The sequence below is a fragment of the Cygnus atratus genome, chromosome 2, assembly GCF_013377495.2.
Source record: "Cygnus atratus isolate AKBS03 ecotype Queensland, Australia chromosome 2, CAtr_DNAZoo_HiC_assembly, whole genome shotgun sequence".
Taxonomy (NCBI): Eukaryota; Metazoa; Chordata; class Aves; order Anseriformes; family Anatidae; genus Cygnus; species Cygnus atratus.
In genome coordinates, this window is record NC_066363.1 from 72,139,788 (window position 1) to 72,164,402 (window position 24,615).

General features: G+C 40.6%; 1 protein-coding gene across 1 annotated transcript in view; it reads left to right on the plus strand.

Annotated features, from left to right (window-relative positions):
* Window positions 1-24,615, plus strand: part of BASP1 (brain abundant membrane attached signal protein 1) — a 52,047-nt gene that overhangs the window by 25,710 nt on the left and 1,722 nt on the right. The window lies entirely within an intron of this gene.

Below are 24,615 nucleotides of genomic sequence, written 5' to 3' on the forward strand. Positions count from 1 at the left end.
TTCATGGTTGGGTAGCTTTGTTGCAGAATCCCATGGGTGACGCTAGCACAAGTGCTTTGTTTAACCTGGATCTCAAGAGATATGGTGCTGAAGAGCTGTTTAAAAAAAGCTTGGTAGAAGGCTTATTAAAAGGAATAGTAACTATTAACTTCTTGTGTTGCTGCATTCAGAAAACATGGCAGTTAGCTGCCAGGAATGAGGGGCATTGAGCAGTTGATCCAAGAAGTTTTGTAAACAAGGGATGCTCCTACTGGGCAGAACCTGTATATGTATATATACATACATTTATATTTATAAACGTGTAAAAATGCTTAAAGATAATGTAAATTAAACATAGATACAAATTAAAGTTTTAACTGTTTAGTTCTCCTTTTCTATGTGGCATCCTGGCATGTACTTTGAAATTGCTGCTCTTTTCCGGCTGAAGGATTGGCAAAATTTGGTACAAGTGTATTCGGCTAGTTTATCTGAGCACTATTGCACATTGGTGGCCCTGAGGAGGGACAGAAGTGCTATAAATACTGCTGTTTCAGTAAGCTGCAGGAAAAGAAACAGGGCAGTTAAGTAAGGTACTTATGTTGATGAAATTACTGCTCAGAGCATGAATCTGTCAAACCTTGGCATAATACATTGTAAGCAATTTACCAAAGAGAATGGGTATATTCACAGTGCATACAGCCACAGTCTCCTGGTTTCTGAGAGTGGAATATAGTTGAGTTTGAATCTCAAGAATTTGATCCAGGCTTACCATTTTTGGCTACAAGTCAAGCCAGTAACATCCTAGTTTCCAGGAGATGAATTAAAATTAATCACCCATGAAGCCTTATTCTGTTTCTTGCTTCTCTCTATTCTCCTGCAAGTAAGATTTCTTATTAAAAATCACCATGGATACATGATCCTTATAATCCTGGGTGTCTTATTCTGATTGCTTAGCTGCAGGAAGTTAACTAATACAGTGCCTAAACTTGGAGAAATTGCTATGGAGGTAAAAATGAGATTGATATCTTCAAAGCTTCAGGAGAGGAAGGGAAAAAGCATGCTTATGAGATCTCAAATGCTCTGCCAGAGACAGGGTAACAAGCTGGCAGCAAGGTGGAATAAGGTATTTGGACAGGTGCCATTGGTTTTTATACTTGCAAGGTTGAGGGGGTCCTTGCCTGAGAGCCATGAAATTGCTGCACAGTTTTGCCCTTTTCCTTCTATTTTCCCTCCTCTCAGAGTAGTGTGTTGAGCAGAGACAGCTATTCTGCTTCAAATTAAAGTTAATTGCAGTGTTTCTCTGTGGAAACATATCTGCTTTTACAGAGTTTTCCATCTGAATCCATGCGTTGTCCAGAGGACTGCACGGCTGTGGGAAGAGGGCCGGCTGCCTTGCTCGCTGAAGGACAGATTAGGCTGCAGGAGATCCAAAGTTCAAAGTGTTTGTTAGGATAGAGCTCTTGTATTCTTCTTCCCCCTGAGCTGGGCAGAGCAGGAACTTGAAACCCAACCTCAACGTCTTGCAACAAACATACTGCCTTCCCAGACCCCGCAGTGGTGAGCAGGGCAATGACCGCTGCTCCCCTCCCTGAGTCCCACAGCAGAGAAGCTCACCTTTAAATGAAGTGCAGTTGTTCTGATCTATGGCAGATACATCAGCATTGTTTTGCTTTCATCCCAGTGGGATCTGTGGTGCTTGAGAGGGGCACTTTGCAATGGCAGAGGGAAAAAAACATGGTGTGGGAAGTTCCTTAGACATCTTTGGAAAGGGTGGAGGAGCAGTTCAGAAGCAATCACACTGCATACCTTAACAGAAGCCTGTATTCAATAACTGGTGTGATTGCTGTGGACCAGCTGGCTATTATTACTAGTAAACTGGTAAAATCAGTACTCTGATTTGTATCAGCACATCCCTGCAGTGACAACATGAACTTGTAGTCACTGGTTTTCAACCCTGCTTTTTATGTATGTGGATTAGAGCCTCTGAAACTTGGTAACATTCAGTGCTTTGGGTGACCCCGTTGCTGTTGAGAGCATCTCCTGGGCTGTCTCATCTGTTTGCAAACATGCAGTGGTCAGTAAGGAAGAGGGTCTTGACTTGGAGCAGCATTTTGTACTGGCAAGTACCACTGCCATTACTTTTTGCTGGTATGAGCTTTCATTAGAAGGTAGCACAAGTAATTTATGTTGCATGCGTCCTTTGTGGGTTTCTCCTTAGCAGCACAGATGGGGTACCATTATGAGCTTCTCCACTGGATTAAAAATGACTTCTGTTACTGTTTAACATACTGCAGCAAATGCGGCGTAGATCTGTAAATCAAGACATTTGTTCTTCATTTTTAGCAACGCCCTTTCCCTGAACTCTTTTAATGAGACTGAGTTGTAAGATGTTTGTATGTTATCCAGCTGGACTGGGCGCACAGTGCTTGAGCACTGGCTCATACTACGTTCTCATTTTATAGTGTTCTGTGTCAATGGATGGTGGCAGCTATACTTTTAAGGCAGCCTTGTTTCATACAGTAACACTCTAATGTTGTAAGCAGTGTAATAGACAGGAAAATGCCTGAGACTGAGAGCATTTTGGAATTTCTTTGTTACTGGAGTCTTTGACAGCTGTGCTTCATAACAGTGAAAAGGCACCGTAAGTGCAGGGGGAGGGTAATTCATAAAAGATAATGTATGAGCCAAAATGGGACATACAACAAAACGTGACAGTGAAGAACAGAAGATTGTGTGCTTTATGAAACTTTCTTGTCCAGTATCATATCTCACAGGAAACGTGCCCAGAAATCGGTTCCAGCATATAGTTTATGCAATTATATCAATACTAGCAATTAGAAAAGTAGTTGCAGAGGCTTCAATTATTACTCTAATTTCAGATGTCTGTTAAAGAAAAAAAAAATCATAGTTGCTGTTGCTGAGCAACTGAACTATTCATATGTCTAACTGTTCCAGATTAAACTCTAGGTGAGATTTTTTTTAGAACCCTTTAAAAATTTTTATGCCCCTTTTCCACCAACTGTAGTGGTACACATAGGCTGTTCAGATTCCGAGGTCAGCTATGCATCTTGACCTGATGATCCTAAACAACTATTTACCAAGAATAGTAAATACGCCTTTTCTGTACACTTTGCTGTTAAATTTAATCTGATGCTTTGCTGGGCCTCATCTTGCACATTCAGACTGTGCCCCAGCCTCAGTGACGCTTGGCACTTGGAGCAAACCAGTACTGACTTGAGAGAGAAGTATCACTTTGAAGATTTGCTGATGCTGCACATTTCTTATCGAGGCCAGGAGAACACTTACCCCTGTGTGCAGCACCCGGTGTCGTGGGACATTACCTGGTGTACAGCTGCAGGTGGTAGGGCTTGTTTGCAAGGGCCCCAATGAAAAAGGAGGTGAAGGAGGTCTCTTGACAGCATCTCCTTACGTGTTTTGAATATAGAGAAGGATAGTTTTCCTATATATCATTTTTTCAAGATTTCTGTCCTCTTCTGCCCCTCTCCTCCCTTCCATCAAAGTGTAAAAGAAAATCTCCTCCTCTGTGTGTTTTCATCTAGAAACTTCTTCTGGAAGCTTCTTTTGTAGGGTCTTTTGTTCCATACTATTGCAAGGAAAATAGGAAAATGTTGCTGACTGGTGACAGGAAAAGAAGAACAGAGCACTTCAGATGCTGATCTTGCATAGGATAGCTTGGAGCTGAGCTGCTCTGTCATGGTAATGAAAAGCGAAGCAGCAATATGGACCATACTGACCCCGTTTTGAAGTTTCTTGGTGAGAACAGAGGACGTCTTGCCTTCTGTTGTCCACAGTACCCTCCTTGCTAAAATAATTTTAGTGAGGATATTCCTCCAGTGGGGAGCAAGGTAAAACAAAGAGGAAAGAAAGCAGGAGGGAGATGATCTGTCATGTTCCAGTATCTGCAGCAGGAGCGGATAAGAGACATCCTTCTTTCAGAAATGTTCTGAAGGGAAAGGGTCACCCTTTCAATCTTTTACTTTCTCTCGCAAACTCTTGGACATACAAACAGTTTCACTTCTTAGAATTTAAACAGAGATTGACCTCAGAAATAATCAGTGGCATCCTAAAATGACTGCTACCCCTTGGGGCTGCAAAGATACCGACCATTTGTCATATGCTTAAACAGTATTTGAATATTCAGAACAGCATAAAGACCAATTTAGTAACCTTTTCCTGGTATTGCTTCTTATACATTTGCTGTTAGATTGTGCTCAGTATGTACAATGGCAGTGAGTAACTTCATTTTCTGAATTACTGTAATTCCTCACACTTCCCTGGCTGGTGTTCAGGATAGTTTAGATCTGTATTTTAACTTTTTTAATCTTTTTGAGATCTAAAACATTGCTGTAAAATAAAATAAAGTGTAGCTTAGAATGAAAGAACCATTTAAACATCTTTATGTCTCTTTTCTGCTGAATGCAGTGGCAAATAGAAATTGTTCAGATTCCTAGGTTAAGTATGCACCTTGACCCAATGATATGGAATAGCTATTTACAACTGAGATGGAAAATCCTGTAGCTTCTCAGGCAAAAAGTGTTGAGATTGCTTACATTTTTTTCTTCATTTTTGCAAGGAAAGTAGAGTTGAAACTTGTGAGGATTTAGGTGGATAGGAATAACAACCCCCAAGAACCTACTGTACCAATTTAAGCTAGTATCTGATCAGAGAGTGAGTCCTACTAGTGCTATAGAAACCTCTCAGCAATATTCCTAGAACAAAAGTAAAGCTTGGAGCTGTTGTTACACTAACTGTGTGGAAATGTCTTAATCTAGATATTGGTGTTTTAGGCTATGTCTGGTTGTTCAGCCCACAATGCATAGAAATCTGCACAGAGCTCTTGAATGGTGCTGGTCTCTCAAATCTTTGCAAGATTAGAAATGGAGCATGGAGCCTTTCAGAGCTGCAAGATTGCTGATCTGGTCAGTTAGGATGGAAAATAGCCACTCTGCGATGCATTCCCACTGTCTGTGGATAACCATCCATTGAGTCCCCATGGCTGACTGGCAATGTCGGGTGGTACAGAGCATGCAGGATGACATTTTCATGTCTGTGTGAGTGTGTGTGTGTACCTTTCCAGTACCAAATAAGAAATAGAAAGAACACCATTTTCTCAGATCTCATTACCTCTTTACAGACTCCAGACTTTGTTTCCTGCTACATTTAATTGCAGTCATGCTTTAATGTCTCTCTTTTTAATACATGAAAGTGGATGCACCCAGTTACTCTCTTCTTGCTCCCTTGTCCTGTCTATTTATTAGCAGAAACATGAACTGCTTGATAATGTCACATGAAGGAAGACAGGGCTTTATATTTTCTTAGACATCGGTCTGATGTTGATTTACAAAGTGCTGATGGAAAGTCAGGCTTTTAATTTTATCCTGATATAGTCAAATATTTAATTAATCATTGCATGTTTTTGTGGCTGAGTAGTAAGCCTTTTATTCCACATGCTTAATCACACGCACTGAATCTTTGTAAACCCAGTGGTGCATTCTGCTCTACAGCATCGTGCTGAGGTGCTAGTCATGGTGAGGCTGTAAATTGTGGTGATTTACAGTGGGGAAATGGTGTTGGGCCTTGTGAATGTAAAGAATATGCTTTTAATAACCTTCTAAACAATGTTCAAAGGTTGTTGAAGCAGTCTGAGGAGGGTGATGCTCAGCTGAGAAGAGAGTTAATGGCTCTCAGTCTGTATGGGCTGGTGGCCATGTACAACTGTACAACCTCTCTTCTCTGGCTATTGAATGTTGATATCCATCCAGGTATACCACTGATACTAATGTCTTCCAGCTGCTGCTTGGTAGTATGAATTTATTCTGGTAACTGAAGATCATAATAGAATAATTGTAGATGTCATACAGTTGGGCTGTATACAAAACACATGATTTTTGAAGAAAAAAAACATGTTAAATGTGGGCTTCAGCATAGCCAACAGGCTTCAGAGCTTCTGGTTCACTATTCTTTGATCCAACTGCTAACCTCATAAGTAGGGCTAGCAAGCAAAATCTCACTCTTTTTCTTGTTTTACTGAAAGGGAATTGTACTGGCAAATGCTGTAGATGTGGTCAAGGATCCCAGATCAATTTCACTCTCCTAAATATAAAATTTAGTAATTTAGTACTCATTTGAAAGTACAGAATTGCAGGCAGATATTGCGGATTATCTTTTGTTTAGCATTGCTAAGCATTACCGTGTAGTTCTTCGAGTGAAACTGCAAAATTATTCTTAAAGCTGGTGGCATTTTGTAAAGACCATTTTCTGTAGCTATCCTTTCTGTAGCTTTGAGGGAAAGATCATAAGGAAAAACTGTCAAGGGCACCTAGCTGAATTTTGAAAATGTAACTAATGAAAATAAAATTTAGAACTTAGAAAGGGGTGAGGAAACTCCTGTCTCTTCAGTAACACTGCAGTTTCATATTGATTTATATCTGCATTACTTGGTGTAACACATAATATCACCGCATTATACTGAACAAATTTTAGAACTACTGTTCTAATCTAGCATCATGGCAGATAGCTATTTGCGAATCACTAAAAATAGGAATGAGTTAGAAAAAAATACCCAGGCGAAACAGTAGAAATGGCCTAACAGGCAGCCAATTTCAAATTCTGATGTTTTCATTTGTGGATTTGTTCTATGCTATAAATAACATAAATAAAATCAAATTATTGTTATAGTGCTCCAGCTGGAAAACCACTCAGAGCACCCAAAATATCAGTTAAGAGCAAATGAGCAAAGGGATGTGTGGGAAAACGTTGCAGAAGCTCAGTAGATGGAGAGCTGATGGCATAGATCATCTTGCAGTGATGCACTGTAGCTAGCTTGTGGACAACCTTCTCAACATTAAGAAAAATCCAAACAGACTTCTTGAAGATCTTTCTTATTTAAACAAAAGTGTTCTTGACCTTTTCATTTTAAAATTATTATTTTTTTTTAGGAAAATTCTGGATTCTCCATACAGGTTTGAAATGGAAAAAAATATTAGCAGTATTTCTCGCTCCCCTCCACAACTCTTCTCTCTTCTCTGTGGTCTTGCTGTAGAGCCCTTTGTCAGGTTAATTTCTAACAGCGCTATCTTGACTCCTGAAAGTGCAAGGTTAATGTATCAAAAAAGCATGCCAAGGAGAAACATTCATACAAATATTAAAATAGATTTAAATATTTCTTGTGTTTCTTCATTGTCCTGAACACCAGGATAATGGTTATGGATGCTTAAAATAAATTGGCATTAATTTTTTAATGACTGTTTCAGATACCTTTTGCACCTTACAAGCATGCTGAGTTCTCAGTCTTAAGCACTTAAAATCAATGATGTCTTAAGCAACCATGAGATAAAAACATGGATCTGGTTTCAGGACTCTTTCAGGACTTTTTGTGCTAAAATGAGGATTAGAAATGAAAGCATGGATTATTTTTGTAATAAATGCCAGAACTGATGGTTTGAAAAAATTCAAACACTTTGAGGTTATGATAAAATTATGAGTTGACAACTTATGAATATGAGAATTCATAGAAACTGAGTTCATTTGAAACTGAACATCTTATGGTTATGATCCCATATGATCTAATTTCTTTAACCTCAATTTTTTCTCAGACAAGTAGCTCCACAATTTTTTGGCACACATGATATTTTTTCTAACTGGTCTCTGACAAATGTGGTGGTGAAATCAGTTTTCTTTCAGTTAAATAAAAAGACATCTTTCAGTCTTTTTACTTTCTCTGTAACAGTTATTGGAACTTTTAACATGGAAATTCTGCATATTTATGAAATTCATCCAGACGATCTTTTTGCTTTTAAGAGAAATTTATTTGTCAGTCAGTGACAATAAAATAGATTCTGATCCTGCTCAACAGGCACTGATTTGAGATTTTTCAGAAGTGTGTTTACAGAATTGTCACCATGTAACCTGCATGACAACAGTTAGCCTTATATGTAAGTCTCTACAATAAAATGTGTGTCCTTCATCTCTGCATATTAAAAAAATATGAAAATATATTGAAATGAGACTAGTATGCTTTATATAAAAGTTAGTGAATACAAAGTTATAGGTTCCCAAACTGACCCTGTATCTTTGAACCTGCAACGGGCTGTGTTGCCCTTTGCAGCTACTTGCCTCAATGCAAGTACTGAGAACTGAGACCTCTGGGAGCATTTTTCATTCCTGCTGATGCTATTTACCTGGCCAAGTTTGTGCTGCCGGTCTTACCTTACTTACCAAGGCTTCTGAAGCTCCGGAATACAGACTAGTTGGAGAAGCCAGCGTGAAAATGCTGCTTACAGATGTTAAGGTGAATTAACCAAAAATTGTCACCCTCAAATTCTAATTCCTGCTAGTCCTTGCAGAAGATCCGTCTGTTTCCTGCTCTATTGAGCACCACCTCCAGCAGCACTGTGTTGCGGTGTCTGGCTGACATTTAATCACAAGTTATAGGAAGATGTTTTTAATTTTCACAGCTCTCCATTATTGTAATGATGTTGCTGCTACAACTCAGTTCTATAGATAGGAAAGGCAGCTTCTGCAATGTGTGACAAATATAACTCAGAATTTTCTAACTTTCATAGTCTTTAAAAAGGTCTTGGAAAGTTAGTGAACCAGTTTAGAGCTTCCTCTTGCATCTCTTCATATTTGAATGATTGCTCTTAAAAGGGAGGTCCTTTTAACAAAGACATGCATTTAACTAATAAACATAGCATAAAGATAGCACTAACTATGATGTCTGAGCCCAGCTACTGAAAACCTAATGCAAGTAGATTAAAAGGGGTTTGCTGGAGTTTTTCAGGCATTCACAGTCTTCTTTTTAAGCAAAATTACTTTGTTTTCTTACATCTGTCTTTAATAATGCTCTAAGATGGCTGCCAAACAGCAGCTTCATCTTTATCCAGCTGGATACACCTGAGTTTTCCTAGCTTGAGCAAAAAATCCTTCTCATCAAGTGAACGAAAAATGACTGAAATGTGTGCATTTGGAACTCTAAATCAAAATGCCCATGCACAGATGTTCTCAGCCTAGAGGCGCAATTGCAAAGGAGCTTGGTTCCAAGTAGGGCTTTCAGTAATACCTGAAAATGTTCAGAGATGCTTTACATCTCCATACCACATTAGCACAGTACCATAACATCTGGAAGAGTAACTTGTTCATTATGATATTCTAATATGTTTTATATAATAGTAAGCTTTAGAGACAGTAATTTAGCACAGTGCCGATATGTAAAAGGACAGCCTTCCCTTATAAAGAGATTTGGGTTGAAGCAATTCTATGATAGGAGCTTTTGTTTTAAAACAAGGAAAAATCTCTTCAGTTCTTTATAGCACCTGTTGGCAGCAGCCAGACCTTTTCTGAGGAAGAAAAATGATATTGTCCATTTTGCAAATGAGGAAGTTGGATTGCAGATGAGCTGGACTTTGAAATGCAACTGGCGGAGACTGAGTAGGTTCTGAGCTCTTGCCTACTCCAGGTTGCTATGAACCCCTGAAAACATGGAAATGGAGGTATTCTTATGATTTTGGACTACAATACAGTATTATTGCAGTAATACTTGTCTGTATTTGGGCTTTGGAAGGTAAAATGTCATCTTTCATTTTTACCATGGTAGGCTTTGTACTATGACAGATGCCAGGAACTTAGAGGAAGGGACATTGTCTCACTGCTCTAGGATGGCTCATTTCATCTTGAAAAGATGACTCCTGCCCCAAATGAGTGATTTTGAGGGACGACTGGAAGGTGAGGTTGGTTCTTTGGTCCTGCAGAAGGAGGCAGAGCTGGGATGGGCATCACAGCTGAGGCTAAATGTGAATAGCAAGCTATGAGAAAATGTAATGGTGTGATGGTGGTTTTGCATAATTTATCTAAATTGTCTTGAATAAAGATAATAATTCTGTCTGTATTTGATTTCTGTATTTGAATAAAGTGGCTCATTTTTTAAATTTAAAGTGGCAGATTTTTTTCAGGAAAAGTGTGTAACATGAGAGAGATTTGTAATTACGAGCAACCAGTGTACAAGGACCCCTATTTTTAACCCCATATATTCACACAGAAATTTGAGGGAACACTAGTCCAGACTATGAAAATAAGTCATTTTAAATAATTCCTTTGCTAAAGCTAATAAATAATCAAATAGAACTCTTGCCCCTTGGTAATGAAGAATTGCTGAACTGAAAGTGAGCAGTGAAATGGCCAATTAGAAAAAAAAAAGTTTTAAATTCTGTTTTAAGTATAAAACATAGAATAAACTTAGTTGTGGTGTTGCTTAGTAGTTACCCATGATTAAAAATAGAATGAATACCAGTCAGAGATTGTGGTAGTTAAGAGACTTAAATGAAAATTGCTGGGTTACAAATACTGTTAAAACTAGTCATGTGTTTCTTGATAAGTGTTTCTTGATACTATCTCACTCACCATTTTCTGAAATAGTATGAGACTTTTGAAACCAATATTTCTAAATATGGACATGAGACTTTTATGCACTTGAATCATCCCCCTTTGCTTGGCATGTGTGAATTTAGTGCTTCACTTGTGCATGTGAGGGGATTATCCAGAAAACTGTGGTGAGTGTGTGTGCTGTTTCTGCAGAACTGAAAGCCTCTTAGTTTGTGACAGCCAACACATCAAAGTTCTTGAAGCACAGCTCCCTTTTGCCACCCTGCCCCAGGCAAATGAACTGTAAAACGCTGCAAGCCAGAGCTGAGACAGCAGTGCTGAGGGGCTCATTGGGTTCCCATTCCTTGATGAGATTTCATAGGGGAATGCAGGGGCTCGTGCCTCCAGCTAACCTGCTAGTCTGGGAAAGAAAAAACAAACAGACAAAAACACATTGAAGGGCTGCTCAGTGTGACTGCTGCTACCTCACCAGTCAGGGGAACTGATGACAAAAAAAAACTTTGGAAAAAACAATTATAGTCAGGAGTCTTGGTAACTGTGATCTGTTCACAACATTAAAACAGATTGATATCCTCTCACTCCTTTTAAAACCTGGACAGCCTGGGGCAAAGATGGACTCCACGTATGTGCCAGTATTGGGGGCAGCAAAATGGGATCTGATACTGGTTTAAATCATGGGCTACTACTGAAATGTATTAGTGATGAAAGAGCTAACAGAAACTTTCTGTTAGTGTTTATGGTTCTGTCTTGAAAAATGCAAACCAATCGTCCATACTTTTCATGTCATTGCTTTGAAACACTTTTCTCATTTGAATCCTGAAGTAGCTTAGTTATACTTTATACTGATGTCTGCCTGCCTTCTTTGGTTAGAATAAGTAATTTTCAAATAGCCATAGACAGAAAGCTTCTTAGAGTGAAGGAATAACTCTGAGAGTTCTCTATAAATAGATTCCCATACTTCCAAAGCATGTGGGCTTTTGAAAATAAGCTCTTTTCTGTTATGTGCTCTGAGTTGACTAAAACTGCAAATTGGCATATATACAGCCTTGATGGAGAGCTGGTCTACATCAAGAGTAATATAATCTAAAGCAATTGATATGCATTCTGAACTGCAGGTATTGAATTGTGGCCATATTAAACTATTAATTACATATATTTTCACATGATGCAAGTCAGTGCTCAGGTGAGGGGGAGAGAAATGGACTACATCCAACTCCACAACTATGCCTACAAAGTTATTTGTGTTTTGCTTTCATTTTATGGGTTTAAATCTGATAGCTCTAAGATGGTCAGATTTCCTGCTGATACTTAAATGCAAAATGAAAAGGAAGCTATTTTATTTAAAGGAAATATGCACCCAATCACTTTTCCTAATTTCTGGTTTTCTTTTGATACCTTCTGTATTGTTTGTTCTTCCCCTTTTTCTATACTAACTTGGAATGGTTCTGGCTGAGTAATTATTAACTTGCGTTTCTACCTTGCTTGGTTTGAATATAAATCCCTTAGTGCAATTCAGGGAATACACTACTAGCTACTGACTTTAAATCTTGCCAAATGGACTTGTTAGTCTCCATTCTTATGCAGCCTTCCTTCTAATAGAGTTGATCAGCCATCCCAATATAAACTGAACCAAAACCAAGTCAAAATAAAAAAAAAAAATTACAGAGGTCAGAAGGAAACCTAGGCAATCAACTTAGATCTGGGAGTCTCGAATCCTAGCTGATGTCTGACAGCCCAACACATGACGTGGTACGGCTCGTTTCCGGGCATAGCTTTTACTTTGGGTTTCTTAGAAACACTTTACGTTTTCAAAGTGGGTTTCTGAAAGCAAACCATTGTCATATTGGGACAGAAGACAAAGCTCTCTAATAAAGCTTGTTTTGATTCTGCCGTGCCTCGTGTCAGCTTGCACCACTGAAACATAACCGCAAACTCTGCCTTTTTCCTCATGGTCATCTATGGCACACTCTATCTTACTATCAAAATGTGACACCTAAGAAGTGTAATAGGCTTCACATGACAATGTCTGCTGATGCATACCTATGGTTCTTCATCTGAGTCAAGAAATGCAGCTATTGCTAGTCTTAATTAAAAGAGTGCCTAAGGCAGCCTAGTATTTTGAACAGCCATTAGAGGAATGTAAATGAGTAGTGGTAAAAATGGTGGAGAAAGACATTTGCAAGACACAAACAGAAATCAGATGCTTGATGATCTTTGCTTGCCAGTGACTGTTGTATGCCAGTTATTTTGATAATCCTCCCCCAGTGACTAGAGTGAAACTGGTAAGCCAGGTAGTTTGAATGCAATGCTTTGTTAAAAAAAAAAAAAAAGTAAAAACAAAAAGTAAAAATCCAGTATAAACATACATTCTAAATGAGATCAAAAAAGAAAGTCTGGAATATGAGATTTTCTTTTGTGTTATATGTATGCTGTTGAAAAAATATACATATTTTACTAGTGTGAGAACCAGGAAGTGAGAATGACTGAAGTGACTACCCTGATGTAATAGGGCAAGCTGCAGTGAGGTAGCAAATGTTAAAAGGCACAAGAGAGTGTCTGGGAATGTGAATGCAAAAGGTTTTCTAAGATGTTGAGCATTCCAACTCGCATTTCTCCCATTTCTTTTGAACATGTCTTCACTACAAGACGTTATTACGACAGAGCTGTGAGAAGCTGAGAGCTGATAAGGTGCTGACACTGATACTGTGCTCACAAGGTGGGGGGATTTCTTAACAGCATGAGGAATACTTGTAATTCAGCCCAAAGTCTTGCAGGGTTTAATTACAGGTAGTTTTGACGCTATGTGAAACATGACTGGACTTGTATACGTTGACTTTAATACAGAATTTTTCATTTAAAAGGAAACTTTGTACAGAAAGATGAAACGGCAAAAGTGGTTATTGCAAGGGGAAATGCAGCAGCACTTCAGGAAGTCAGTGTAAAAATCCCCTGTAAGTGCTGCTGAGGTGGAAAGTAGGTTTTGTGTTGACCACTTGCAGAAGGTTAGTTTCTACCAGGGAGGCCTGATGTGTAGCACTGTCCTACAGCCGCAACTGTGCTCAGCTTTCTAATGCACTGTTAAACTTGCAAGTATGTTCAGAACAACAGTTCAATGACTAATTTAACTGTCACTAGCTGTTGTGCATTAATTGGAGGATGAAATTGGCTTAATTCTGTGATTCTTGCACAAACCTTCATTACTGAGGAATGCCATGGAGGTGTTCAAGGCCAAGGTTAGCAGGGAGGTGGGTGCACCGCCATTACCTGAAGCAGCTGTATGTTCTCTGATGCACGTTTGGGAGAACAGAATAGGGGATGCTTTTTTAAAATCATGCCACCTCTTTCAATCTGCTGGATTATCAGGTGGATCTGCAATTGATTCTTTTTGAAGAAAATGGAGGAAGGCTAGCAGTGCAGCTTAACATGGAGCTGCACTGATATAAGAGGATAAGGAATGTGTTAACTAGATCCAAGATGTTACAATTCTTTAATAGTTAGGTAATGGAATAAAAGAGTTGACAATAAATGCTTCATTTAAATTGCTAGTGTTCTATTTTGCCGAGTAAGGCAGACACTGTGTGTTTTGGAAAGAAGGACTTGCAGTGCCCTCATGAACACCGCCATGTGCACCGCAGCAGCGAGCGCTGCACCAAGTGTGTGGCGGCTTGCCTTGGCTCCCTGTTCCCTTCCTCGACGCAGTGTGACTGTAGGGTCGCCTGCTGCAGTCAGGAATGGCAGCTTGTGTTTGGAAAAGGAAAACAAAACTGGGAATCACAGAACCACAGAATCACAGAATATGCTGGGTTGGAAGGGATCCAAAAGAATCATGCAGTCCATCTCCTGGATCTGCACAGGACCACCCAAAAATCAGACCCTCTGTCTGAGAGCATTGTCCAGATGCTTCTTGAACTCTGTCAGGCTCAGTGACGTGACCTCTTCCCTGGGGAGCCTGTCCCAGTGCCCGTCCACCCTCTGGCTGCAGAACCTTTTCCTAACACCCAGCCTGACCCTCCCCTGTCCCAGCTCCATGCTGTTCCCTCGGGTCCTGTTGCTGTCCCCAGAGACCAGAGCTCAGTGCCTGCCCCTCTGCTCCCCTTGTGAGGAAGCCGCAGGCTGCCATGAGGCCTCCTCTCAGGCTGCTCTGCTCTGGGCTGAGCAAACAAAGGGACCTCAGCCACTCCTCATATGTCTTGCCCTCTAGATCCTTCACAATCTCTGTAGCCCTCCTTTGGACACTCTCTAATAGTTATATTGCTCTTATACTGTGGTGCCCAAAACTGTACGCAATACTCGAGGTGAGGCCACACCAGTGCAGAGCAGAGCAGCACAATCCCTTCCCTCGACCAGCTAGCAGTGCTGTGCCAGATGTACCCCAGGACACAGCTGGCCCTTTTGGCTGCCAGGGCACACTGTTGATTTATAATCAATTGGATTTGGTTCACAATTATAAATGTGGTTTCACTGCCTGTAGTGAGGGTGTCATGCAAACATAAAAAGGAAAATATATGGCCCGAAGATTGTTGTGACCCATCATAGGTCTGAATTGTCAGTTAAGAGTCCTATTCCCAGCTGTAGCATGTTTCCTTACAGCTGGGGCATATACCTAGCACTGTTTCCAGTGAGTAGCCTAGAGATGGGAAAGAAAGAAGAATTTGACAATCAAATTGGAGAATCCATTTTCAAAATAAAACTGGTAGTTCCAATATTTCAAACTGAATGTATCCATTTATTGTTGTATACTGTAATTTATATTCTAAGGACTGTTTCAAATTTGATTGAAACTAGTTTGACCAGTTAAATGGGCATTAAAGTAATAAAGTTTTTTAAAATATGGAATGTTAAGCGTATATAATGTAAATGTAGATCCCCATAAATAACTATCTCCAGTGACAGTTCCATAGTTTAATACTCTAAGGTGCTTTTTAAAACGTTAATGTGGTTGTCCATGTCCTTGCTAAGGAAATGGCAGGTAACTTTTCTATTTATGCAAACAGTAGCTGGGATCCTTTGTTATTGAAAGAAACATTCAGATGAGGATCATATAATATATATATATATATATATTTTTTTTTCTGGTAACTGTGCTCTGGTATAGAAACCATGAATTTGAAAAGCCACGTGCCTCATACTGCATGTTTAGTATAAGGCTGCATGTTCTTTGTTCAGGATGAGGCTAGAGATATATAAGTGATAGGCTTTACACTTGAAAAAAAATTGGTTTCCCAGCATACAGTCCCTCCAGGATAGAGGTTTTCGCACACCTGCTTTTCACCAAGATTGTACTGTGGAGGAGGCAAATGTTTTCTTTGCTTACTAGCATCTGACTGTTACAGTTTTAGAGTGTCTTTTTTGTAGGCACCCAAAATGGCTCAGGGGTCTGTAAGCCAAGCATGGCAATATATTTGTGCTACTGACATCTGTAATGGAGATAATGCTGAAGGGACACGTTTTGAGTAAAATGCAAATTGGAAGGAAATTGTCCTGTTATCTAGGCTTTTATCACTTTGTGTGTTTTTGTAGTTAGACATGGTGGTGGTGCCTAAAGTATTTGAGGGAAACAAAAAGTGGCTCACCATAATTGGAATAATATGTGTGGAATCTCGCCTCTCCCTCTGCCGTGAGCACTCTTGGGCCCTGAACAGTTTGAAAGATGTGGGTAATCAGCACCTCTGAAATTTGCATCATTTCCTACTTAGGAACGTAAATCTAGGATATAGATTAGAAAGCTTTGGCTAGTGTAACATATGTATTAAACTGCTTCTTGGGGAGTCATACATGAAAAACAAAGTGATGTTGCAAGTTGAAATGGATAAGGAGGAGGCATGTACTTTTATTTTTTGGCTTATTCTTTCAGGTTAGTTTTGAAGCCTGCAAACTCTTTCTACAGGAGGTGCTGTAAAATTAATCTCAGTCTCTGCAAAACAGGTGTTTACAGCAGAGTTCCTTCTTCCAAGTATGTGCCTAACAATAGTGTGATTAGGATCTTGGTCTGGGACAGGCTGACTTTTGACTGCATGTGTGTATCTGCACAAGCATGTCTGTACACTGCTTTTTTTTTGTTTGACAGAGAGAATATATGCAGGTAATCTGAATATGGGAGAAATGCTTTGAACATGAGCTAGGTCTCAAGCCTGTAGAAAGGCTGGGAGACTGAATGGGACAGATGAGGCAAATAAAAATGGACGGAAGCATTTTTAATTTCATCAATCAGAGCATTGAACAAACTGAAAGCAAGACTAAGCAACGCATACACTACACTGTTAAAATAATCTACTTTATGCTTCTTCTGTGTTGCGTGATTTTTAACATGACTTGCGTTTCTGTATAAACAATGCCAAATAGGCTTGGAGGAGCTGCCAGAGATGAAACTGGAGGCACTGGCAATTGTATCTGTGCTGCTGGGCGGTGCATCATTGTGTTGGATCACTGAAAAAACAGATGTGGCAAAACCAGTGAGGTTCTGATTTGAAACCTGCAATTGGAAAGTATCAAATAATGTTAATACTAAAACAGATCAGCTAGGGACAAGTGTATAAGGAGAATTGGGGTAATGCTATTTCTGTCCATATTAGCTGGTCTGATAGAATCACAGAATCATTTAGGTTGGAAAAGACCTCTAAGATCATCAAGTCCAACCTTTAACCTTGCACTGCCAAGTCTACCACTACACTGTGTCCCTAAGCACCACATCTACATGTCTTTTAAATACCTCCAGGGGTGGTGACTCCACCACTTCTGTGGGCAGCCTGTTCCAATGCCTCACAACCCCTTCAGTGAAGAAATGTTTCCTAATATTCAACCTAAACCTCCCCTGGCACAACTTGAGGCCATTTCCTCTTGTCCTATCCCCTGTGGCCTGGGAGAAGAGACCGACCCCCACCTTGCTGCAGCCTCCTTTGAGGTAGTTGTAGAGAGTGATAAGGTCTCCCCTGAGCCTCCTTTTCTCCAGACTAAACAACCCCAGGTCCTCCAGCCGCTCCTCATTAGACTTGTTCTCTAGACCCATCACCAACTTCATTGCCCTTCTTTGGCCAGGCTCCAGCACCTCAATGCCCTTGTAGTGAGGAGCTGAATACAGAGGGACAATCACTTCCCTGGTGCTGCTGGCCACACTGTTTCTGATACAGGCCGGGATGCTGTTGGCCTTCTTGGCCACCTGAGCACACTGTTGGCTCATATTGAGCTGGCTATCGACCAATACCTCCAGGTCCCTTTCCGACGGGCAACTTTCCAGCCACTCTTCCCCAAGTCTGTATCACTGCATGGGGTTGCTGGGCCCCAAGCGCAGGACCCAGCACTTGGCCTTGTTGAACCTCATACAGTTGGCCTTGGCCCATCACTCCAGCCTATCCAGATCCTCCTGCAGAGCCCTCCTATGCGCGAGCAGATCGACACTCATGCCCAACTTGGTGTCATCGGCAAACTTACTGAAGGTGCACTTGATCCCCTCATGCAGATCACTGATAAAGATATTAAAGAATATAGAAAATAGAAAATGTGATTTTTGCCTATAAAGCACAGCCTTGCCTGGGGTGAGTAGGAGTTTGCACATAGCAGAGCATCTCTTCCATGCTGCCTATGGACTTGGGAAGGCATGGCACATTAATCCATGTTCTGCTCATGTTTTCTAGATGGCTTTGTAGCTGGGGAAGCTAAGGGTGTAACAGCTTAAAGAAATGACAAGTACTGCATTCGGGAGCCAGCTGCAGCAGAGCAGCTCTGCATCGTGTCTTCATACAGTGCGCAGCTCAGTATTGCACAAGTGGCTTTAATAAAGGGTGACACATACAGAGACTACCTAATACAGCACCTTGATGTGTTTGTTTCTGCAGAAGCTCCTAAATCTAAAGTAGTGTTGGTGTCTGACCAGAGTCAGACTGGGCGGTGGACCTTCAGTAGCTATGCACCTCCATGGTCTTCAGCTGTAGAGTTCTCCAAGTGAGGAGGGCTACGTGCAAAGTCTTAGATATCTGCTTTCAACGTAACCCATGAAATCTTCATTGCTTTTTGATCAAATAATTGATAGATTTTTTTTTTAATTTTATTTTTAGGAATTCTGCCTAGCTAGATAGCAAAGATGAATTATGCATGTGAAGTACTTGTGGTTTCAGGTTGATGATAATATGAGTAGATAATTTTGGCAAAGCCTTTGCCTGTGACGAATCTGCTGATCTTCGTTACTATTCTGTTCCTGGAAAAATGTGTTCCTAATTGATGAATTAAAACATACCTCAGAGCCCAAATATTTCACATGAAACTTAGTAATTCTCAGGTACAAATTTTTAATTTGCTCACTAAATAATCATCATATGTTTATGAAATTTTCTAATAACTCATTATACTTTTCAAGTGAACCAGTTACTCATGTACGAGTTGTTAAATAGCCAGACACAATTTCATATCAGCCTGCAGTGTGCTTAAATTATTATAAGCCTCATAATGGCTATCTATTATAAATGCTCATAATTCACATATGTTAATGATAAATGGCCAATATTTAAAAAGTACATTGTCCTTCCCATTTTTCTGTGGTATACGTGTCCCCAAGAATTTTAAAAGAACTTAAAAATTAAAGTTCTTCATAAAAAAATAAAAGCAACAGAGGTATACTACTTCTAACCACAAAAAAATAGGATTAAAATCTGGCTGAAAATTACACCCTTAGACTTGGCAATACAACTTCTTAGGGTTCTTCTACTGGCTGCCTATTAGAAGAAAACAGGACAGTAACAAAACTGGCATTGGCATTTTTTTAAATATCAAAGTTAGACAGTCATGTGAGCACAATTTCTGTGTTTTAAGCATTCACTGTTCTTTTACTCCATGCTCCTTCACTAGATCTTGAGGTTCACAAGGTTTTGGAGGCACAGTAGTTACAGACCTGTGCACAAACCGAGGAAAGGAGAAAAGATTATCAGTGGTCAGCAAAGAAAACAACACAGACTGGTTACACGCTCCCCGAGCACCAAGCTGAGATGTTCCCAGTGTACTGTCATGCATCTCGCAGCAATAAACATGCTGAATCACTAAGTTTTAAGGACTGGAACAACCATAACATGTGGAGACCACAGGTCGTGCATGCATCTAATGAGCCAATATCTTGTTATGTTCAGATGCGTGAAGCTGCTGTCACAGACCTGCAGGTGTGGCATTGCTTCAGCTGCCTACTCTCCAGGAGAGGAGAGGAGAAAAAGAAAAGTCACTATTACTGAGCTGTGAAGAGGGTTGAACCTGAGTGAGACCTAGCATTTCTGCTTTGTTAATTCCAAGTAATGGCAGAGGAAAAAGAAGATTTGTGAGGGTAATTGAGAAAGAACAGAGAAGCAGGGCTTTGTGGCTGGACGCAAGGCTAGTGAATCAAATTCTATATAGGGGTTTGCTACAGACATCTTCTAAAATTAACCTGGTAAACTGGTTGTCTGGGGCTGGTGAGTTGGGATACTGTGTGGATGTGTAAGGGGAAATATGAAATTGTTCTGCATATCTTGAGAAGTAGTAAGTTTTCAAAAATCTTTTGACATTTATACTTGAAAGTCCCTTATTTCCCTAAGTCCCCATATAAATAACCCTTTATAAAAACTTCCATTGTTTTTTCAAAACAGAAGCATAAAGCAAATCAGTGAAGTAACAGGGATGCAAAGCTTTCTTCAAGATCTTTTTATTTATTTTGAGTAGTTGGTGCTGGAGCACTTTCTGGGATTGGTATTTCCTTTGGTTTGGGTTGTTGAAATCCTGCCTTGGGAGGGATGTGCATTTTACAGCTCCTGTCTGCAGGTAATGTGAGATAACTCATGCTCAGGAACTGGCTTGCACCAGGGCTACTTTTGACGGACCTGCTGCACACACCTGCACTGCACTGAAGGCAGCAGGACTTCAGAAGATACCTACTGCCTTCCTGAACTGTGTTTTTTTGGAGGTGGACTGAGCTCCCCACACTTCATGTGAAGTTAAGCATGAGCTTTGGAAGGTTAGCTTTGCCAGTCATGTGGTGGTCCCTTCCTGATGTGCTGTTTTCTGCATTGAGGGTGAGGGTGACAGCTTGTCCTCCTCCTCTGTCCATTCTTGGGAGAGCCAGACCCTTTCATGGCATGTGGAAGTGTTTGCTAAATGAAATTTTTGGATTGTTGCATGCACTTAAGAAATCTACCTGAGCAGACAAAGCATTACTGACAGAAGAGAGAAAGAAAGAGGATAATTCTAGGAACTTACTCATTATAGAAGCACAATCTGAAATACAAAACTTGGAAATAATATTTTCTGTCCTGAACTGTACGAATGCATGTGTTCTGTGTTCCAGGGACTCATTGCCATCCTATCAGCTTAGTCTTCACCCATAAAATTTGAAATGATCTGTGAATTCTTGCTATGCTGTGGTCTTATGGACATTGTCTTCTTTTTTGACACTATTATCCCAGGAAATCCTGATTATCATAAATGTTCAATTTTTGAAGGGCTTAACATGCTCAAGGTGAGCTGTAGATGTGATATTTTGTAATGCAAATACTGCCAGATTATTTCTTCTGTACAATAAGAAAGATAACCTGTGCAAGCTCTCCATTCTTTTCCTGCTTTCTGGAGGAGAATGGAAACTTCAGGATGAGGAGAATGGCCAGCAGCTCTTAGGAACTCAAGAAATCCTTGTTCCTGTTGTAGAAGTTCTCTCTAGTGTTCACTGGATCTGTTTCTTGCTCCCTGGGAAGAGCACAACAGGTGAAGAACACTAAGTATGCTGCAAAGCAGATGAAGTCTCTTGTAACTTTGATGTGTTGCATTGAACTGTGCTCTTCAGAAATACTGGTCTGCCAGCGGGTTTCTCAAAGTTGCCTGAAAATAACCAATATATTGCAACCACTTATATCATGGCTGGTTCTAGACTGTCTCCAGACCTTTTCCTGTCAAGTAGTGAAGAGGCAGAGCCATCAAATCCTGTGGCATTTTGCAGGAAAGGTGCTCAGCACCAAAATTTTTGAGGATCCTTGTTTTGGATGTGCTTATTGCAAAGTGTTTTGCACTCAGCTGGTAGCTGCTAGAGCTGGGAACCACTACATGACTGCAGTAAGTAGTACAAGGAACTGAAGGTATATTGGGCTTTGAATAGTTGGAGACAATTTATTTATATTTTTTTTCATGGTCTTTCATTCACCTTTTTTTTTTTTGGATGTTGTCATTCTCCTTTTTGTTAGATTGTAGCCCTTTTTCAGGGAGGAAGAAAAAAGTCCTCCCTCTTGCAAATGTTAGTATGTAGGCAGTAATGCAGGTTGTATTTAGCACCATATGCATACAGGCCTTAGTGGTTTAAAGCAGTTTGCTATTTCACTTGTGAGACACTTCACTGAGACATTTCTTCAGGGAGTTTTTTCTTTAAATAAAATGTCACTGTAGCAGGTTTTTTTTTCTCTCTCCCTTGATCTTTTTTTTTTTCCTTTTTTAATTTTTTTTTCCTTTCTCTCTCCCTCTCCCTCTCTCCCTTTTTTTTACTCTGAATGCCTGGTTTCATACACCCAGCACTGTTCAGACAACAAAGTGACCCGATTGCCAGCAAAGCTGAGTGACTTGGATGAAGAGATTAAAACTGGTGCCTTACACTTCAGATAGGATGATAATTCCTTGTGAATAAATTCAGGAGGGACTCGGCATTCTGCCTTCATATGGCACCAGGCAAGATTAGCCCTGCAAGAATACTCAGCACAGTCACAGAGATGGTTACGTGGTGGTCTGTGTGCTAGGTTTCTTCCAGGTACAGCTGGCTTTAATTTCAAAATACTTTTAAGGTCTGCTTTCTGTCTGCTGCACCCTGTGACTTTTTGCGCTGGACAGTGCAGAGCTGTCCTTCAGGCAGGGTTAAGGTGGGACAGGGAGTCACAGTGGAGCACATGTTTTTTTTTTTTTTTTTTTTTCTGGAGAACAGACACAGACACAGACACAGACACAGATTTCTAGGTTGGAAGAGACCTCAAGATCATCGAGTCCAACCTCCGACCTAACACTAAGTACTCCACTAAACATGACAGGGGAGCCTGGATACGCTACTGGGGACTGGGAGAGGAGGAGGAGGAGGAGGAGGAGGAGGAGGATTTGGTGTTCAGATACAGGGGAAAAGAACATCATGCCATTGCTACCTGCAGGGCTGGCCTATAACCCTGGTGATTGCTGGGATTTTGCATGATAGCCTGGTATAGCTGCAATGAAGGCTTTTAAAAAGGGAGATTTAGGATTCAGTGTCACAAGGAGCAAATCTGTTCTGTTATAAAGTAGTTGAAACTGCACTGGAAGGTGGCAGTCCATTTGCAACTGTAAATATTTACTAATAGAGCATAATGATAGTCTCTGAACCTCTTCCCTATCTTCTGCTCCACTGTCTGGAGCCAGCTGGCTGCGATGCAAATTGAGACACAGCGATTTCACAGCATACCTCTGAGCAAAGACAGTGCATGTTTCTTTTCATAGTCTGGGAGCACTTGTCTCATATGCTTGCTTCTCTGCTTATTAAAGGTCCTTTGACATATGCATTCTGTAGCCAGCTCTATCTGCAGTTAAAAGCTTTCTGTGGAAAAAGAAATAAATCATAGTGAGTTACTACACACGAAATAGCAAAATCTGGAAAAATACAGAAGACGCAGCAAATGAAATTACGCTCGCAGTATCTGGGCTTTGCTGGGAAACAAATACAGGCTCAATTAGGGATTGCAGATTGGGATGCACACATGACTTCAGTATAAATCTCTGATTCCGTTGACTTGCAAAAGCCCTTTCATTTTTTTTTTTGGTTGTAACTATACATAAACAATAAGCTGAAGCAATTTTTATGGAGTATCAGGAAGTCTAGATAGCAAACTAATGTCTGTAGCCTGCCCCTAAATACATAAAAAACTGGTTCTGCCTTGAAGGTAGAGATTAGGTTGCTCAAGTGCAGCTCTGTGGAAGTTAATCCTTTTAGTAGTGTTACCCATAAAATCCCCAACAATAAAGTAGGGTTTAAGCAATGTTAGGTTACCATTTTGCAGGGCTGTGTGCTGACCCTTCAACAATACTTGCAAATTATTATTCTCCTTGAGACCTGAAATCAGACAGTTCTCTGCTGATCATAATTTCTCATTTTTGCCCGAGACATGTGGAAGGTCTGCTCTTGGGCTGTGCCTGTGCCTTGTACCAGTGAAGGTGGTACAAGGCACAGTGAAGTTCACAAGGCACAAGTTCACAGCAGGTGAACTGTTGAGAGGCAGACAGTTCTTGGTGGCATTTGAAGTAATTTACTATACAGCCTTCTATGAGCTCTAGTATGAATTTTTACTGGTCTGTATTCATGAATTTTGCAAGTGTGTGAAAAAATATAGGGCCTACAAGGCTATGTACCTTGGAAAAACAGAAAATTAGAATGATTGAGCTCCACTTGGAGAAGCTCATAAACACTTGTTTGGCAGTACTTAAAAAAATTACCTTCTCCACTGTTTTCAAATGGCGTGAAACTATGAGATTATGTTTTTATTAACCATTTGTTGAGTCTGAATGATATGTTTGTTTTAATATCAGGAGTGTATTTTTTAGGCAATTGTAGGTATTTTCAAGTTCATGAGTGAAACAATGTATCTGTGTCTCCTTTAATAGGCAGAGTTTGCTTGAAGTACTGTGAAAGATGTTGTATATTCTTAGCTGAGACTCGCACACGCAGGATATGTAGATGCTGGTATGGTTACACATGTGCTCAATGTGTGCAGCCATATCATTTCTTTTAAGCAGCAGAACTGCGTACCCGGTCACTTCTGATGCTTGAAAACCTTGAGCAGAGGCCACAAAGCACGTGCCCGTCTCTCCCCGTCTCTTTTATTGCACGATACCACATAGGACGCACAGCTCAGGGGTTCCCCTGTTGCTTTAGCTGCCTTACCAAGGGGCAGAGGGCTTGCTGTAGTTCGGGCTCCGTGTTTCTCATCCGTACCCGTTCCGCTGTGTGGGGCTGTGAGGGACCGGCTTCCTCATGCTGCATCCCTTTCTCAGGGTGGAATGGGTTGCAGTATATGCTGCTCCTCCACCATCCTGTCCCTGCCTTGCCTTGCTCATAAGGGTAGTTAGGGCTGGAGGGGCTCTGGGATAGACTGTCCATAAGGGACGGGACAGAGTGGGGCCTGGGGACCGCGGTGCTGTAGGGCTGGAGGCTCGGCAGCAGTAGTGCTCGGCAGGCTCAGTGTGCTCAGCTGCTAGTGCTTGACCAAACGGATGTTGTCCCCTTTTCCAGAG